Here is a 17631-nt window from a genome sequence, read left to right as displayed (position 1 = left end):
TGGACACAGGGCTTTATATCCTCTTATTTAGTCTAATTAATAATCCTATCTAGACCACTAGAACACAAGGTAACAAAAGCCAACAGAATTATTATTGCCATCATCATTTTCACAATAAAATAAGCATTAATCTACATTCCGCAAAGACCTAGTGATTCCTTTTTAAATGTAACTAAGTAAATTGGTTGCCATTGTCAACTTTTAGAGCTGCAACACATTTTAGAGACTGTTATTTATCAAATAAGACTGAAAGACTTAGTGATGTGACCAAGGTCACCAATGCTACTCAGCGGAAAACCCAGAAAAAGAATGTACCCAACACTTACAGAAATTCCTATACCCTTAGATCAAATCAAATTCTGGTACAAATCTAGAAACACCTTTAAAGGGATAAGTCAATATAAATCCAAAGGGTATCTAGAGAGGAAAAGAAGAAAGGTATGAGAAGCTTGGGTAACGAAATGAAAAAGAAAAAAGACAAAGAAAAAATTTCACCCCGAGGCAAATTAGTTTCAAAAATATTTCAATAGTACAAAAACAAAGTTGGTATTGATCTTGACACAAGATTTTGGAAGGATACATTTTGTGCCTTCGCTTCTCTAATACGTAAGTCACAATACATTTATTTAATAGCTATCATCCTGTATTACTCAGGGTTATCCAGACAAATAGAAACAATAACCATTAGGGTGTATAGACAGACAGATACAGATCGATCAAGCAACAGCAACACCAAGAGTGATTTTAAGGAATTGGCTCACATGATTGTAGAGGCTGGCAAATCCCAAGACTAGCAGGCTAGAGACCCAGGGAAGTTAGTATTTCACTTCTGAAGTCTACAGAATTCCCTCCTCTCAGGGGTAGTCAGTCTTGGTTTTATTAAAGCTTTCAACTGAGGGGCACCCAGGTGGGTCAGTAAGTTAAGCACCTTACTCTTGGTTTTGGTTCAGGTCATGGCCTCATGGTTCTTGAGTTCAAGCCCCACGTCAGGCTCTGCACTGACAGCATGGAGACTGCTTGGGATTCTCTCTCCCTCTCTCTCTGCCCCTCCCCTGTGTGCTCCCTCTCTCCCTCTCTCCCATTAAACAAACAAACTTCGGGGAAAAAAAAAAAAACTTTCAGCTGAATAAATGAAGCCCACCCACATTATGGAGGATAATCTGTTTTACTCAAAGTCTACTGATTTAAATGTTAATCACATCTAAAAAATACCTTCACAGAGAATCTTCAATAATGTTTGACAAAATATCTGGGTACTATAGCTTAGCTAAGTTGACACGTAAAATTAACCATCATATATCCATCCATCTGTTCATTCAACAAGCTTTTATTCAATGCTACAACATGCAAGGCACTGTGACAGATGCTGCTGACCCAGAAATGTTAGCTGTTACATTGATGTGTTTATTTACAACACATAATAGTGGGAGTGACACTGGTTTCATATACTTTTTGACCAACAACTTTTCCACATTTCTTAAAATTTTGTATTATTTTTACCTAATTTTCCACAAGACTAAGTAGCTAATGTGCTTAAGGAGCACACTAACACTGCTCTTAAAGTATGAGAAAAAAAAGTACCTTTGTATTTCAAATCACCAACAACCATGCTCTAATTTGAATATAAATAAATAAAATAAAAATATTTTATTTTATTGCCATTATGGTGCAAATCAAGTTCTAATTTTTAGAAGTAATTCATTTGTGGAGCACCTAGGTGGCTCAGCTAAGCGTCTGACTTAGGCTCAGGTCATGATCTTGCAGTTCATGGGTTCCAGTCCCTCATCAGGCTCTGTGCTGACATTTCAGAGCCTGAAGCCTGCTTTGTGTTTCCCTCCCTCAATGCCCCTCCCCTGCTCATGCTATCTCTCTCTCTCTCTCTCTCTCTCAAAAATAAATGAACATTAAAAAAAAAGTAATTCATTTGTAATTCTTTTGGAAACATTGCCTTGAAGCTATTTTTTTGATGTGGCCAACAGAGCTTTGGAAAGTACAAAATGGCATGTGCAGAAAGGGCAAGAAATGAAATAGGTTACTTAAAGAAGAGAGATAGCATTTTAAATGGTCACCTAAACCATGAAGTATTCAGATTAGGAGGTTATTGACCTGCATCCTGGGCTAAGTGAGCACCAACTACATCGATGGGACAGATAAATAAAATGCAGATTAAAAATTAAACATTCTGCCAACTAATCTTTGACGAAGCGGGAAAGAATACCCAATGGAATAAAGACAGTCTCTTCAGCAAGTGGTGCTGGGAAAACTGGACAGCAACATGCAGAAGAATGAATCTGGACCACTTTCTTACACCATCTACAAAAATAAACTCAAAATGGATCAAAGACCTAAATGTAAGACAAGAAGCCATCAAAATCCTCAAGGAGAAAGCAGGCAAAAACCTCTTTGATCTTGGCCACAGCAACTTCTTACTCAACACATCTCCAGAGGCAAGGGAAACAAAAGCAAAAATGAACTACTAGGACCTCCTCAAAATAAAAAGCTCTGCACAGCAAAGGAAACAATCAACAAAACTAACAGGCAACCGACAGAATGGGAGAAGATATTTGCAAATGACATATCAGATAAAGGGTTAGTATCCAAAACCTATAAAGCACTTATCAAACTCAACGCCCACATCCAGTGAAGAAATGGGCAAAAGACACGAATAGACACTTCTCCAAAGAAGACGTCCAGATGGCCAACCGACACAAGAAAAAATGCTCCACATTACTCATCATTAGGGAAATACAAGTCAAAACCACAATGAGATACCACCTCACACCTGTCAGAATGGCTAACATGAACAACTCAGGCAACAACAGATGTTGGCAAGGATGCAGAGAAAGAGGATCTCTTTTGCATTGTTGGTGGGAATGCAAGCTGGTGCAGCCACTCTGGAAAACAGTATGGAGGTTCCTCAAAAAACTAAAAATAGAACTAGCCTACGACCCAGCAATTGCACTACTAGGCATTTATCCAAGGGATACAGGTGTGCTGTTTCGAAGGGACACATGCACCCCCATGTTTATAGCAGCACTATCCACAATAGCCAAAGTATGGAAAGAGCCCAAATGTCCATTGAAGGATGAATGGATAAAGAAGATGTAGTATATATACACAATGGAGTATTACTTGGCAATCAAAAAGAATGAAATCTTGCCATTTACAACTACGTGGATAGAACTAGAGGGCATTATGTTAAGTGAAATTAGTCAGTCAGAGAAAGACAAATATCATAGGACTTCACTCACATGAGGACTTCAGGACATACAACAGCTGAACATAAGGGAAGGGAAGCAAAAATAATATAAAAACAGGGAGGGGGACAAAACTAAGACTCTTAAATATGGAGAACAAACAGAGGGTTACTGGAGGGGTTGTGGGAGGGGGGATGGGCTAAGTTGGTAAGGGGCATTAAGGAATCTATTCCTGAAATCAATTGTTGCACTATATGCTAACTAAATTGGATGTAAATTTAAAAAATAAAATAAATTTTTTAATAAAGATGTCTTCAAATTAAAAAAATAATTAAACATATTCTGTTTAATGTTAGAGTCCTAACAGTATTTTTAATTAAAAAAAAACAAAGGTAAAAATATTTTCTTTTTAATTTTTGATATACAGAGATCAGGAAAGCAACTGGATATATATACCAGTGCTATTAAAAATAAAAGGTTTCTGTTTTTGTGTTTTACTCCATTCCTCATTCTATATATAGCATTATAACAAATCCATTTTAATATCATTTAAGTGGACACTCTCCTTTCATCCGTATTTTCTGAAAAGGCTTTCTTTGGGAAATTATTTTCGAAACTTTGTTTCATTAGAATGGCATATCTAAGGGACATGCCTGGGTTTTCACAACAGCTCAACTACTACAAGGCAAAAGCAATACCTTGCACCAATTTTCACTGGTGATGTAACTGTCCTGGTTTTTCAGCCTCTTCACTATAAAGAATATCTCCCCCTGGATAATCAGTCCTATAGTCTATGCAAGTCCTAAAGATTCCTGAATCTGCCATTTACAAGCTGTGTGACATTGAACACTGACTCTACTCTCCCTGCCTCAGTCTTCTCATCTATAAAATGGAACAATTATAATATTGTTATAAAGAATTTAGGAGTTGGGGCCCCTGGGTGGCTCAATCAGTTAAGTGTCCAACTTTGGCTCAGGTCATGATCTCACAGTTCGTAGATTCCAGCACTGTGTCAGGCTCTGTACTGACAGCTCGGAGCCTGGAGCCTGCTTCAGATTCTGTGTCTCCCTCTCTCTCTCTCTCTCTCTCTCTCTCTCTCTCTGCCCTTCCCCCGCTCATGCTCACACGTGTGTGCGCTCTCTCAGAAATAAACACTAAAAAAAATGAATGTAGGAGTTAAGCATCCATTCATGATAAAAACCCTCAACAAAGTGGGTTTAGGTGAAGCATACCTCAAAACAATAAAGGCAATATATGAAAACCCACAATTAACACCATACTCAATAGAGAAAAACAGAGAGTTTTCATCTAGGATGAGAAAACAGACAAGGATGTCCACTCTTGCTACTTTTAATCAGTACAGTACTGCAAGTCCTAGCCATAGCAATTGGACAAGAAAAAGAAATAAAAGGCACCTGAATTGGTGAGGAAGAAGTACAACTGTCACTATTTGCAGATGACATGATACTATACACAGAAAACCCTAAAAACTCCACCAAAAAAAAACTACTGCAAGTAATAAATGAATTCAGTGAAGTTCTAGAATACAAAATTAACATACAGCCATCTGTAACGAAGAAGCAGAAAAAGAAATTTAAATAACAATTCCATTTACAACTGCACCAAAAAGAGTATCTAGGAATAAACTTAACCAAGGAGGTGAAAGACTTGTACTTTGTAAACTGTAAAACATTGATGAAAGAAGAGATGACACAAATAAATGTAAAAATATACCAGACTCATGGATTGGAAGAATTAATAACTGTGAAAATCTTCATACTAGTCAAAGCAATCCACAGATTCAATGTAAGCCTTATCACAATACCAAGAGTGTTTTTCACAAAACTAGAATAATCCTAACATTTGTATGGAACCACTAAAGACCCTGAATGGCCAAAACAATCTTAAGAACAAACCTGAAGGTCTCACAACCTCAGATTTCAAAATATACTACAAAGCTATAATAATGGCAACAGTATGGTACTGACACAAAAACAGACACAAATATCAATGGAACAGAAGAGAGAACCCAGAAATAAACCCGTACTTATATGGTTAATTAATTTACAACACAGGAGGGAAGACAATGGGGGAAAGACAGTCCATTCACTAAGTGGTTCTGGGAAAACTGGAGCTACATGCAAAAGAATGAAACTGGACCACTTTCTCACACCACACAAAAAAACAAACTCAAAATGGATTCAAGACCTAAATGTGAGACCTGAAATCATAAAACTTCTAAAAGACAACATAGGCAGTAAACTCTTTGACATCAGCCCTAGCAACATTTTTCTAGATACATCTCAGGCAAGGAAAACAAAAACAAAAATAAATTATTGTGACTACATGAAAATAAAAAGCTTTTGCACAGCAAAGATAACCATCATTAAAACAAAAAGGTAACCTACCAAATGGAAGAAGATATTCACAAATTATATATCCAAAAGGGGACTGATATCCTAAATACATAAAGAATTTATACAACTCAATACCAAAAACAGCAACAAATAATTTGTTTCAAAATGGACAGAGGACCTGAATAGACATTTTTCCAAAGACCTACAGATGGCCAACAGACACAAAGATATTCAGTATTACTAATCATCAGGGAAATGCGAATCAAAATCACAATGAAGTATATTACCTTACACCTGTCAGAATGGCTAGAATAAAAAAGACAAAAAATAACAAGCGTTGGTGAGGATGTGGACCAAGAAGAACCCTAGTGCACTGTTGGTGGAAATGTAAATTGGTGCAGCCACTGTGGAAAACTGTATGGAAATTCCTCAAAAAATAAAAAATGGAAGTACCATATGATCCAGCCATCCCACTACTGGCCCTTTACCTAAAGAAAATAAAAACACCAATTCAAAAAAATGTACACACTGCCCTGTTTATTGTAGCATCATTTACAATAAGGAAGCAACCCAAGAGTCCATTGATGGATGAGTGGATAAAGGTGTGGTACATACATATATAATATTACTCAGTCATAAAAAAATGAGATCTTACCATTTGTAACAACATGGATGGACCTAGAGGGTATTATGTTACATGAAGTCACAGAAAAAAAATACCACAATTTCACTTATATGTGGAATTTAAATACACAGACAAACAAGGCTGAAACAAAACCATAAATACAGATAACAAATTGATGGTTGCCAGAGGGGAGGGGGGTTGAGGCAAAATGGGTGAAGGGGAGTGGGAGATAAAGACTTCCAGTTATGGAATGAATAAATCGGGGATGAAAGGTACATCATAGGGCATATAGTCAAGGGTTATTGTAACAGCATCGTATGGTGACAGATGGTAGCTACATCTGTGGTGAGTATAGCCTGACATACAGAGTTGTTGAATCATTATGTTGTATACCAGAAACTAATGTAACATTGTATGTCAACTACAATAAAAGAGATTTTTTAAAGAATAAATGTATTAAGATTTAGGAGGGATTTAGAACAGTACTTAGTACATAATAAGCACTATGTGAGTGTTAGCTGTTATCATTTTTATTACACAGATTAAGACCAAAACTAATTACCCACAATGGTAATTTGCATCATAAAAGAATGTTTGTTGACTTCCTTCCCTTCCTTGTTTCAGTTCCCCAATGTCCTACTCTGTCTCAGAGCCTGCTTGTAGGGGAACCCAATTAAAACAAGCCAATTGATTTTACAGGTTAGAAAACTCTGCAGTAAAGGAAAGGGTTTTAGATCATCTTAGGGATGCTAGTATACTTGGAACTCACTGGGAAAAGCACCACACAGTCTGATGATCTAAGTCTGGATTGTAACATTATTAGCTGTTTGTATCCTGGCTTTTAAGATCAATGAGGAAAGGAAGAACTAGTCAATAAATTGAAATAACTTGCTGACCATCTTGGGGGACAGAGTAATAAATTAGATCTCTTACCTCACATCCCTACAAATGCCAAAGATGTCATTTTGATGTGGAAAGGCTTCCAAAGACAGAAACTCTTTCCTACACCCAAGGTCCCTTCCCAGGCTCCTCACCTTCAATGGAAAGGAGGGGATGGAATGAACAGAAATTGTAAAAGTAGGAGCTGTAAGTTTTGTAAAGTGACTGCACATGGAGCACCCTAGACAAGGAGTTTCAGACCTTGATCTTGGATGACAGACTAAATAAACTGTGCAACATCATCTCTGCTTGTCTCACTCTTATGCTATATATAAAACCTTCCATGGCTCTCACCGTTTATCAAATTAACTTATAAAACCCTTTAGCTGAGTATTTTGACATCTAAGACCCTAACTTACCTTCCAGCTTATTCTTGATCCTCTTCTAGGTTTATCCTACCCTTCATTCATACTGACTGTTGCACTGTTCTACACACACACACACACACACACACGTTTACTTGCCTCCATGCCTAGATATGAGCTAGGTGCTCTACCTAGAGAGTTTTCCCTTTCCCATCCCAGGTTCATCTCAGAGCCAAGGTTTCCCGACACCCAGTAGGGTGATGGTCAATGTTTAACAATCAGCACTGGGGCGTCTGCGTGGCTCAGTCAGCATCTGACTGTGGTCATGATCTTGCAGTTTGTGGCTTCAAGCAGTTTGTAACAGCAAACGGCAGTTTGCTGACAGTGCGGAGCCTGCTTCAAATTCTGTGTCCCCCTCTTTCTCTGCCCCTCCCCTGCTCACATTCTATCTTTCTCTCTCTCAAAAATAAACAAACATAAACAATCAACAACAACAATCAGCACTGGATGGAGGAAGCCCTGAGTTGTAGCATTTACCAGCTTCAGGGTCAATATTCTCACTGTGGTGCATTTCAAGCCATTAAACTGACATCAGCCAGCAGGCAAAATTCCAGAAAACACAACAGGCTACAAACAGGCAACATAGCTCTCTGTAGCATAGCACCTTTCCTAATCCTCCCCTCCACTTCCCATCTTCCCACCTCCCCTCCCAGCAGATATCATTTGTGTCCCCCACCCAGAACCTCCTCTCCCCTTAGAGCACTTTTCATTTAACTTGCTTTATTATCCCCCTCATCATATAGTTAAGAATTTGCTTTATCTACCCACAGATTAAAAACCATTTGAAAATAATTCATTGTTTTATTCCTTGTTAAAACCCCTGTAGAATTTTTTTTAAGTTTATCTGAGAGAATGCTCACACGTGGGAAAGTGGGGAGGGGAAGAGAGAGAGGGAGAAACAGAGAAGCTCAAGCAGGCTCCAAGCTCAGCGCGGAGGCTGATGCAGGGCTCTATCTCACGGCCAGAGAAATTATAACCTGAGTTGAGATTAAGAGTCAGACACTTAACCAGCTGAGCCACCTGGATGCCCCAGACACTATAGAACTTGAGGAAGGGGTCATAAACTCCCCAGGGCCCAGAGCAAGATGGAGTAGAAAAACAAAAATTCATAGAGAATGTTTAGGAAGAGTTTTTAGCTGCTTAGAAGTGCTATGAAATGTATGTCTTTAAGTAGGAAAAGAAGTGACAGACTTGAACGTTTGATCCTGTTTATCTACCCAACGTAGAAGTGAGTCACATAAGAAATAAAAAGTAACTCCAGTATTCTTGCTTCTTGCTTTCTATTTTTTCCCCAAAGCATGCCATCTGGGCCTCAACCTCAGGAAATGTCTTGTCCCATGTAAAACTATTCCCATTCTCTCCATCTCCCTACCCTCTAAGGAAGTGTTGCTCATTGAGAACATGAGATCACTGAAGGTAAGGATGAGGTCTTCTTTGCTCTTATAATCCCCAGAGCCAGCCTAATGCTTGGAACCCAGCAGGAAGATATAGTGAGTACACAAAATCATTTTTTTTTTTTAATCTAAAAAAAGGCAATGGGTTTGAACTAATAGAAGTATTGGTGTTATTCACATAATATCCTTTTCAGTTGAGCCAAACTTTAGACTGTTACCCAGAGGGTAGAGTATAGTAGTGAGGACGTCTGTCTGCCCCCCTCCCAAACCTTAACACCTGAAGACCTGTGAGCTCTTTGTATGCTTATTAGGATGAAGGTCAAGGCTAAAATGCCACTCATTTATTTCTTCCTTCATTCTGCCAATATTTATCTAGTACCTTTTATATGCCAGACCCAGTGCTAGAAATTGTACACATTTCTTCAAAGTTGACACTCATTTTATATCCAATGCAGAAGAAAAGAAGATTCATGAAATTCTTGGAATGCCCCAGGGCATGAGGCATGACACAATAGCACAACAACCTTAAAAACAGTACCACCTGCCAAATGCACACCCAATACATAAAATCCAGGTCGTTTCCAATTTTCCTAAACTATACACTTAAAGAGAATTGTTACTGGAAGGTTTGTGAATACTAATAGTACAGTATTAAAAATGTTCTACAATACAGTCCTAAGGAAGTGATGAATCACTAAATTCTACACCTAAACTACTATTACACTGTGTGTTAACTGGAATTTAAATAAAAAGTTGAAATAACAAAAAAATATATACTCCTAAGGAGACAATGAGCTCAAAGGTCTTGCTTAAAAAACTCAGCAACAGTTTTCCAGATTACTCACAAAGTCTTCCTGCTATACAGCTTAAAACTTATTGGTATTTAATGGTGGCATTTATTTGCCAGTCATAGACACTTGTCTGTGACAGCAAATATGATGGTCAACTCATCAGTAAATACTACCAACTTAATCAACAAAATGTGCCTTATCTAACTACACCATCTCCACTGATGTTATTCCTGGTTAAGTCTCTACCACCTCTTTCCAGACTACTCTAACAGCCTTGTAACAGAGTAGTCAAAGCCATCCTCTTAAAGTACAAATCAAATGTAGATCCTCCCTTGATTAAACTCCAATGGCTTCTGCAGATTTAAGGAGACTCCAAGATCACTCTCATTTCTGACACCACTACAAACTTGTAGTGTCCCCATGACCACCCTCACTTGTGTCACCAATTATAAGTTTGGGAATCCCAAAGACCACCCTCAGGTTGGGTAACTTGCTAGAAAACCTCAAAGAATGCACTGAAAGCTATTATACTCATGGTTCTGGTCTATTACAAAGTAAGGATACAGATTAACATCAGCCAAAGGAAGAGGAACATGGGAAAGAGTCCAGGATAGCTCTCCACAGAGCTTCCAGTTGTCCTTTCCCAGGAGAGTCATGGATAGAACTAACTCTTCCCTCCAAAGATATGTGACAATACTCGTGGTATTATTGCCAAGCAGGCAGGGAAGTTCAACCAAGCATTGGTATCCAGAGTTTTTTTTGGGGTTCAATCATCTACATATGGTTGGTTATCTATATGCCTGATCTTTAGCCTCCAGTCCCTCTGGAAGTTGAGCTGCTACTTATGACCCAAAACAACCGCAATAAATCACAATGTTAAACTATCCAGTGTGACTCAGGACCACCAGGTAAACAAAGACACTTATCAGGCAGGGCATCCCATAGAGCTCCCAGGAGCTGAGGGCAAAAGCCAGACCTCTGTCTGGGTAAAGTTAACTGTTTCCAATACATTTAGAACAAAAACTCCTGGTCTACAAGGCCAGATAAGATCTAGCCCCTACCTGCCTTTCCTACATCTCCATTTCCCCATCACTTGCTCTGCTCCAATCACATCTGCCTTCTTTCAGTTCCTAGCATAAAGACAGCTCCCAAGTAAGGGCTGCAGCTCATGCTGTTCCCTCTGCCTACAATGCCCTTCCCCAGATGTTCATATGGTTGTCTGCGGCTCATGAAATTAATTGTCACCTCCTTAGAGGCCTTCCCTGAACACCCTAGCAAAAGCAGTTGCAACCTGCCTCCTGACACACACACACACACACACACACACACACACACACACACGGGCACACACTCACACACACTACAAATGCACACACTATACACAAACACTACACACACCTATGCATACCTGCACAGACTACATACACATACGCTCTCTCCACTCCATTGAACTATCATCTTCATAGAACTTTTTAGGACCTAAATTATTATTTGTTTATTGCCTCTGTGTTCTTTACAGTAAAAATGTTTTAAGCCTTATTCACCAATCTTACTGACCATTCTTTTTGCAGTGTACAAACTGATACCTAATATCCAGTATGTGTTGAAAAAAAATTGTGGATTGACTATGTGCCTCATATGGGACAAATACAGACACACAGAATTGTAACTTTCCCGAACTGGCTTCAGATAAAGTGTATAAAAAGCATTAAAAACAAGTCTCTTTTTCTTAGTGACCAAGAGACTAGACACTGTATGCCATTTATAATGAACCAAGGGAAAATGTTAATATGAATATATGAAGCCTAATCAAATTAATGAGTCTCATTTCCCATGTGGATTGTTAAATCAGTTAAATGAGATGCCAACCTGGACCCAGGAGAGTGAAAGTTTAATCTTTTTTCTTTTCACCTGTATCAGAAAACCTGAGTTTCCAACTTAATGCTATACAATTAGAAGTATAAGTTGATTATTCACCAATTAAAAAGAAATGAACTATCAAGCCACAGAAGACAAATCTTAAATGCATATTGCTAAACCAATCTGAAAAGGCTACCTACTGTGTGACTCCAACTTTATGACATGCTGGAAAAGGCCCAACTATGGAAACAGTTGTTGGGAAGGAAAATTTTTTCTCTGCACTTCAAAGGTTCTTACAGCTAGTCTAAGCATTAAATTGTCATGAGACAGATTAACAGAGAAAATGAAATTTCATTCCATACATATAGGAATATCACATAAAGAAGTTCAAAGACAGAAAGGTAAAATGAGGAATATATGCCATCCTGAGCTAAGGAATGAATAGGGGCCTGGCACTTCAAGGGGAGGAAGGTAATTCACAGGACAATACGAAGAGCAGATGTTTGGTAATTAAATGTTTGTCTTACCATACAGATGGGTGACTCAGATAAAGTTTATCTCTGGTGATAATGGTTACTCTGGGAAAGACTCCTAATTTAGAGTCTTCTAAGTAGTTAAGTGAGGGACTCTCTTGAGTCTACAGGGACTCGATTATCTTCAACTCAAGATATTCCACACGCCCAAGTGGCACATTTTAGAGAGACTTGTCCTGAACCCCTTCACAATAAAAAGAAGAGTGATTACCAAAGCTTTAGGAGTAGAGATAAATAGATGAACAGTTTCACAGACTTATGCTTCAACAGGATACCGTAATAGTGGACACACATCATACATTTGTCAAAACCCATAGAATATATACAACACCAAGAGTAAACCCTAATGTAAATGATGAATTTTAGTTAATAATGATTTTAGTGTCAACATTGGCTCATCTGTTGTAATAAATGTACACACTAACGCAAGATGTTAACAGGAGAAACTGGGTGGGGGAGGAGGGAGTATATGTACTTTCCCCTTAATTTTTTGTAAATCCCAAATGGCTCCAAAAAAATTCTACTAATTAAAAAAAAAAGTGCAAGCTGCGTTTCTTTTCATGGAAATTTGAGAGGCTATTTCCTCAACTCTAAATGCATTAAGATACACAGTCTTGCCCCTTTTTTAGTTAATTATAACCTGTTTTCCCATCACATTTCCAGATTCTGTGTAACAGATGGTGAAAATGTCTATTCTGAAGGCCTATAAAGTATTCCTGTTGAAGAATAGTGGCTATTATTCAGCATCCCCCACATAAGAGTTGGAATACTCAGGGTAGGGTGCGAGGAAAGGGGGGCCACATGCAGGCAACAGGGTGGAAAACAGAAAGCAAATCCTCAGGGTGCTAACAGGAATAGAGGGTACTCCTAGAGGAATTAAAAGTGACCCCCACCAGGAACCTAGGGAAATCATCTATGCAGAGAAAGAAATGACTTGTTTGAAATTCATTCACACTGGCAGGGTCAATAGAAAAATTTCAATGTAAATAACGGGAGACCTTAAATGTGTGTTTGCTGAATGCTGAAGCATTGGGGGCAGAAACTAAGCAGAGGTTTCTGCAGTGGCCAAATGTTTCCTCTTATCACAGCAGAATGGTCATTAAAAGAGAAGCCCTAAGAATGTCTTGAATGTAGATGAAGGCCAATCAGATACCCCTGTGAGAGATTTTTAAAGATTTTTTTCTATTCTCCATTGTATTCCATTTGGATTTGATAAGATTTGGGGGAGTGATAATTTGTCATTATCTTAACCTCGGAACTGAAGCAAAATTTAAAGGAATTAATGCGGCTTTTTCCCTTCCCAGGAGCATCTTCACCTTTATACCACCAACTCTTCATTCGTCATCAGCAAGCGGGGACAGTTATTCAGAAAACAATGGCAGGAGCTCCACAGCACTGGGGGTTTAATGTTATTTCTGTCTCCATAAAATCTTCAATAATTTGTTTACGACTTCTAAAATTCAACAACAGTGTGCAAATGCAATTCCACTTATGTTAATGTGTGCTTCCTTCTCGCATATCAGATTCTGAATAAAAATTAGGCAAGTACTCTGTTTTGAAAATATGTAAGATGTGAACTTGCAGGGAGGAAAAAAAAAACCTCGAAATGCACTATCCTATCAACCACATTTTTTTTAACTTAATAACTTAAGTGAACTGTTAGTGAAATTACAACCTGCTTGTGACACAATAAATTTACAACAAAATTCACTCCATAAATTATTCAATTCTGTGACTGCAGTCAAGGAGAGAAATATCGCCAGGAGCAGGTGATTAGCATGTGAAAAGAAAACCCATCTCCCCACCAAAACAATCACTGTCAAAGCCTCCTATTGGAGTTTTGTAAAAATTACCATTAAGAACACACATTTAAGTCTTTGTAGTTACTTTAAAAGGGCCAAGTATTTGATTTACATTATATTCATTTGTTCTTTCTTCAACTGTCTTTCTCCCACAAACCATAACTGCCTCAATAAATGCTTGCTCAATCAAGTGTGCATTAAAACAAAAGAATTTAACTTCAATAAAAGTGATGAATCAGAGCCAGAAGTTAACTTTTCCTTCCTCTGTATATCTGGCTACTGGTTAGGCAAAGTAGAAATTTACATTTGATGTTCCACAGGGGAATATTAGCAGATTCTGCTGTGAGATGTTGGGGTCCGGGAGCCAACACGGTCCAGAAAGAGTCCTTGATACATCTTCAGCACAAAAAGGATGGTTTTATTAAAGCACGGGGACAGGATCAGCGGGCAAAAAGAGCTGCCCTGGGATTGTAAGGAGTGACTGATTGCACACTTTCAAGTTGGGAGGGGGTTAGGGATAGCCTAAAGCCTCTAAGGAATTTGGAAGCAAGGCTTACAGGACCTTGAGGGGCTAGCTGCTAAGATAAAGTTCATTAGATCCCTCAGATGTATATCAGAGGGCCATATACTTGGAGAAGGACTGCTCACCTGTATCTTGGGGAGGTAGAGATAAAGAAGTTTCTAAAGGGATTGTTCTATGTTAAAGACTTACAGGATCCTGGAGGTCCGGCTACTGTCAAGCTAAGGTTGCCTTTTGCGTCTAGCAAAGTATTTACAATGAGGCAGTTGAGGTCCTGGAGGAAGGTCACTCTGCCTGCCTCAAGTACTTGTTAATGGGCTGCAAGTTGTAAGTAAGTTTGTTTTCTTTTGCCTTTGTTCTCCTCAGTTGCTATTGTGCGGTTGGTCATATTTGTACATTTTTGCATAAATCACCTTTCTTCCTAAGTCAAGAATGTGGCAGGGCACCTGGGTGGCTCAGTCGACCGACATCCACTCAGGTCGCGATCTCATAACCTGTGAGTTCAAGCCCTGCACTGGGCTCTGTGCTGACAGCTTGGAGTCAGTAGAGCCTGCTTTGGATTCTGTGTTTCTCTCTCTCTCTCTCTGCCCTTCCCTCACTAGTACTCTGTCTCTCTCTCAAAAATAAATAAAAACATTACAAAAAAATTTTTTAAATCAAGAATGTGGCTATCCTCACATATTAATACATAAATTGTTTTCAGTTCAGCAGATGCCTTGGAATTGGGTTTTCTTTAGAGGCTGTTCTTTTTCTTGTAATGCCCCCAATTTCAAATCCGAGAGACCACCAAGGAGCCGATACCGATGCAAACACACGAGGGTTTATTTGCAAGCTCGAGCTTGGGCCCAAGTATACCTGACACAGCGGAGCAGGGACTTGGACCCCTAGGTTAAGAGGCGTAGCAGTTTTATAGGGACCAGTGGCCAATGAGATTGTAACACACACATAAATTTGCATAGTCATGTCAGTCCACATACAGGTGGCCAATTGAATTACAATTTACCCTATAGTAACTGTTTGAACTAGCCTATCACTCTGGTCAGAATTGGCGGGCAAAAGGCAGGGTTTACATTCTTTGGCGTTTAGGGGTTCCGCATTCTTATATGAGCTGGTTTCCAGTAAGGGTGTGCTCAGCGGCTTGACTAGGGTGGGGAGTGTCTTAAGCAATAAGTAGGTCATGTGGGTGTTATACATGAGATGGTGGGTGTAGCACAAAATGGAGTTAGTCTTGCTCTGCTTGTCCAGGGGTAGGGGATTTTTGTTAAATTCCTTGGGTCCCACATTTCTCATAAGTAGTGTGTGGCAGGCAGAATAATGGCCCCCCAAAGATATCTATGTCTTGTTTCCCAGAATTTGTGAACACATTATCTGGAAAAGGGAAATTAAAGTTGCAGATGGAATTAAGGCTACTAATCAGCTGACCTTAAAAGGGAGATTACACTGGGAATTCTCAGTGTAATCACTGGGATCTTCAAATGTGGATGAGGGAGGCCCAGAGTGAGTACCAAAGTGACATGGTATGAAAAAGACATATATGGACATTGTGGGTTTCCAAGATGGAGGAAGGGGCCATGAGCCAAGGAATGTGGACGGATTCTAAAAGATGGAAAGTCCAAGAAAACAAATTATCCCCCTGACCCTCCTGAAGAAACACAGCCTTGCTGACACCTCAATCTCAGCCCAATAAGATCCATTTCAGATATGTGACTTCCCGAACTATTATAAATCTGTGATATTTTAAACTCTCAAGTTTGTGTTAATTTATTAAAGCAGCAATAGGAAACTAAAATAGAGTATTTAAATAGTACTCTCTATTGTGAAAGGCAAATGGTGTGAGAAAGGAAAAGAATTCCGCAAATTGTTAGTATCTGTTCATGAAGGAAATCACAAAAGACCTGTAATTTTATACAACTCTTCTTTCTTAAGTATTTATTTATTTTTGAGAGAGAGAGAGAGAGAGAGAGAGAGAACGAACATGAGCAGGAGAGGGGCAGAGACACAGGAAGACAGTGGATCCAAAGGGGGCTCTGTGTTGACAACAAAGAGCCTGATGCAGGGCTCAAATCAAACTCCCAAACCATGAGATCATGACCTGAGCTGAAGTCAGATGCTCACCCAACTGAGCCACCCAGGTACCCCTATATAACTCTTCTTAAAATTACATAGTAAGAAATAATTTGAATGGTATATTTATTTTAATTGCTATTACAGTTCTTCCATTTATCAGAAAAATTATTTAGTGCTTATGGATGTATCTTCCACTAGTATTGGAATAATTCACCCCATGTAAAGCTACTCTTTCTTTCTTGGATAATACCTCTTTCTCATCAGCTACCATCTGGCATGAGCTTTGTGTTTTGATACACAAAAGCCATCTAAAAGATCACCTATACTTATAAAAGTAAATTCTTGTTAGATAGTATAGGACAAAGAAAACTTTCCTCGATCCTCTTAGGATTCCTGGCTGGGCCTGAAAATTAAACTGACAAAAACAAATGAACAGGATAAAAATGTAAGTATTTATTTAATCTAAGTTTTGCCCTACACTAAAGCATTCATAAGAAAATGAAAGACCTGAATAAGCAGTTAAGCCTGAGTTTTTATACTAGGTTTGATAAAAAGTCAACAATGATGGGAATACTTGATAGGGCAAAAGGGTATGAGCTAAAAATAGTAACTGGAGGAAACTGAGCAAGGCCTGTTGGTATGGACTTCCTCTCAGCATTCCTCCATCTTGGCAGATAAGAGACAGTTTCCTCTGGGTGTAAGAAGGGCACCTCTCACATGAGGATCTTAGTACCTTCCTTCAGGAACGAAGGGAGAGGTCACAAAGTCCTTTCTGTACCAGCTATTTCTCAAATTACTTCAGCTTAAAATCTGGTGTCATATTTTGGGGTAGTGTGTTCTGAACCCTGTCAATTGTCCAGCAGGGAAGAAAAAAGACACAGAATCACAAAATGGAAGAGCTAAGAAACCTTATGTGACCTAGTTTAACTTCCTTCGCTTATCAGAAAAGCAATCAGGATTCAAAAGGTGGAATTCTCTTCCCAAATTACATAATCTGGGGTAGAAGTAGCTTTAGAATACTGGCCCAGATCTCTTTTAATAGTGCACAGTGCCACCTATATGGGTCATTCAAATCAACCTTTGTTAACCCAACAGATATTTATTGAGCACTTGTCGGTATGTTGGGCACTTGCCTTAGGCACTGATTATGCAATGAGAAGAGAGACAACTACATAGTTACT

The sequence above is a fragment of the Panthera onca genome, chromosome E2 (genome assembly GCF_046562875.1).
Source record: "Panthera onca isolate mPanOnc1 chromosome E2, mPanOnc1 haplotype 2, whole genome shotgun sequence".
NCBI classification, from domain to species: domain Eukaryota; kingdom Metazoa; phylum Chordata; class Mammalia; order Carnivora; family Felidae; genus Panthera; species Panthera onca.
This window is presented reverse-complemented; position numbering follows the sequence as displayed.